Consider the following 3,516-nt stretch of genomic DNA (forward strand, 5'->3'; position numbering starts at 1 on the left):
GTAAATCTGCTGAATCCAAGGCTAACAAGTGTTGCTGTTAGATTATAAATCTACAAGGAGACAGCAACAACGGGCGAGCGACTGCACAAATGTTGAATCCATCCGTCAGCCTGACCTCCACCCCGGCTTTCCGCTCCGTTGCATACAGAACACTCTACCTCCTGCGCTGGTGCTGGATGTTCACACTGGACAGGCCGTATCGCGTCTAAAACGCAACAATAAAGCAGGAATCTACCAATAATGATGCTAACTGGAACAGAACGATGGAGAAAATAACTTTATGCCAAGCATTAATTTACAATGGGAGTCGGTGGAAAATGAAAGCACTTCAAGAATTAAAGCCACAATTTGTCACTGTCTATGACTCAGTGATGGGAAACACATAATTCTCCTTACATTTTGTCATGTTATCATCTATGAGCTAAATCAGGCTAATTAAAATGGTTTGGGTCATTTTTGATCCATTTATTTACAGGATAAATTGGAAAGTTGGTGGAAATGTTGTGGATGTGCATTCTCAGGTTTTTCTGACTGTATTTAAGCAGAATGGTTTTTTTTTCTGTTGTTGCTTTCAGCAGTGGCGACCTTTAGAGGGGGGCTCAGAGGGACCATGGCCCCCTCCTAAAAAATATTGGTGCTAAAAAATTGTTAAAAAATACATTTTCATCAAGCAAAACCCAATAAATAAATGCATATGATTTTAAACAAAATTAAGAGTTTATTAAAAGAAAGACATTTTATATATTTAGCCACCTGTACTTACATTTTCTTGGAGCCCCACTGCTTCTTTTACTAACATTTTCAGTCAGTTACTGTTATCAAAGACTGATTCTGATTTAAAACCTTGTTGTTTGTTATTGTTTTAATTTTTATCAGCCCTTTAAACGCGGGATGAACCTTAGGGTCATTAAATGTGAATGATTGAATGCAACATGCTAATTTTCCTTGCAGGTGAGGATGCCGTGTTTTCTGCGTGTTTTTATATGTGCTGCCATGTTTGAGTGAAGTCACCCAAACTGGGTCTATTTTTGTAAGCTTAGCTGCATTTTCTGCTTTTTGCCTTCATTTATTTTTCTGCTTTTGTTTGTAAACAAAAATAAACATGACTAGAAATGTGTCTTTGACAAAAAAGATTGTTTCAATCTTGCTGAAAAAGGGAAATATAATTTTGCAACATAATTATATTTTCAAACATATTTGTGTTTCAGTAGAATGTATTTTTTTGCATTTTGGATGAAACAGCAGCTGCATCAAATCATTATGTCATTCAGATTAACTATACAGTAGAGGTACAATTAGACATCACACAAACACTGTAGTTTAAAAATGTTTCAATTCATCAAATACTTGAAATAAACTATATCTACTCTGTATTAATCATTTAATCACTCAATAAACTCAAACATAAGTTTGTTCAGCTTCTGTGTTTCTATAATTTCTCTTTTCTTAGATTTTTATGTCGGTAAAACGACTTTTTAAAAGTTGGCGAAGGTTATTCTGGAGATCTGTTGGAGAAGAGATTCAGAGAATGTGACTCTGGTGGCCGAAGTGGCAGGAAGGTGAAACTCTGAGGACCTGGAGGGAGTTTTACACCCTGAAAGTCGCAGAGGAAGAAAAACCAGCTGAAGCACAGAGAGGACAAGAAATAGAGACAGAAAGAAATAAAGACAGCAACAAAAAACAGAATAAAAGATGATTTTTTTTGTCCTCCAGCCCAGTTGGACTCGGCGTCCTGCGTCTGTCCGACCAGAGGACAGATCAGAGGACGCAGGACGTCATCCTGGACGTTTGTCTCTTTATCAGCCGCAGCAACGATTCCTCCACGTTTCTCAACCTTTAGTCTTCCAGATGGACGGACGGCGTCCATGTGGCGCCAAATCAGGACATTCCTGGGTCCAAAGTCCCTTCAGGGGACCCCAAACCGCAGCTTTGACCTCACCTGTCATCAGTTCAATGCAGACCTTCGTCATCCGCTCCTCTTCATCACCGTCTGATCAGCCGCTTTTAAAAATCTCAACTGTTCAATAAAACTTTCTATGTTAAAAAAACATCCAGATTATCGTTCCCACTTCTTGTAATCTGGGAATATTTCTGGGATCAGAATCTGGGTCAGATTGGACAGAGGTCACATGGTGCATGCTGGGTCACCTGACCTCTGACCCTCTCATCTCTGCTCTTGCAAAACAATATGAGGAGAAACGTCTGGATTTCAAATCAGATCAAGATGGAAAAAAATAAAGTAAAATTCAGGAAATGTTTCAAAAGCAAAACAAATAAATCACCTCAAAAATCACCTGCATCTTTAACAAACTATTTACCAACATTTAATTAAACAAAAATACTCATTTATTTTTACTGACAATGTTTTTGATTGAAATGACCTTTGACCCCAAAGGAAAACCAGGTTGTTTTAATCAGGATGTTGAAAATGTAAATGAATCCAATAAAACATCTTTTACTTAAAGGAAGAATAATAAATAAATAACTTAGAAACCAATTTTTAAATCAATATACAAAATGATCCTAATAAATCTATAAGATCTGCTGAAACTGAATGTTTTCTGTTCATTTTCTGAAACTTTTTCTCTCATTTTGATGAAACTTTGAGGCGAGAAACAGAAACTGTGAGACCCAGCCAGAGCTGAGGTCTGGACTGGTTCTACTGGTTCTGCTGGTTCTGCTGGTTCTACTGGTTCTGCTGGTTCTGGGTGTGTTCAGTATCTGAATGCTGCGGGTCGAATTCACACCGCCTTCAATTTGAATAACTTTTTAAAAGTATTCATCTAAGAATTTTAATACCTCCTGAAGTTGACATTTCCAGTAAATATGTTGAATAATTAAAATGTTTAGCACTAATTTTGCAAGCAGTGAATTTATATAATTTTTAAACTGATATATTCATGAAGTTCACATATTCCAATAATATTTGCCAAATATGTTGCAAACTGCAATTTTTGCATAATTAAATATGTAAAAATTTACAAATATAATGATGCAGATATTCATCTGAGGAAAAGGAAAAAGAGGAGCAGATTTTAGGACAAACAGATTTAAACTGAACAGATTCCTTAACTGAACAGATTCCCCAAACTGAACAGATTCCTTAACTGAACAGATTCCTTAACTGAACAACTTTATTCTTGTAAAATTCTGACTTTCTTCTGTTAATGTTATTTATTGTAGTTTCTTATCGTGGCAGTAACTCCATCATAACGACCCACTCTGTGAAAATGAACACAAATTGTGTTAAATTGGCCCCACAGTGGAAAGTCAGGCTGTAAAATGCTGCTTCTCTTCAGTTCGCTGATTGGTCGGACCCGCGTTTGGCCACGCCCCCCACCTCTCCCTCCTGGGCTCTGATTGGTCCGCGGAGCCGCCATTCCAGTTGCGCCTCCCCGGAGCGGCGGCCCGGTCCGTCCCCCGCCTCCTCCCGCGCAGCAGGGTGGGTTGAGCCGGGTAGGGACCGCGGACAGCTCCGCTCCGAGGAGCAGAGCAGCACCGGAGGAGGAGAGGGCT

Source organism: Poeciliopsis prolifica, unplaced genomic scaffold (genome assembly GCF_027474105.1).
Source record: "Poeciliopsis prolifica strain line A6 unplaced genomic scaffold, Auburn_PproV2 SCAFFOLD071, whole genome shotgun sequence".
Classification (NCBI taxonomy): Eukaryota; Metazoa; Chordata; class Actinopteri; order Cyprinodontiformes; family Poeciliidae; genus Poeciliopsis; species Poeciliopsis prolifica.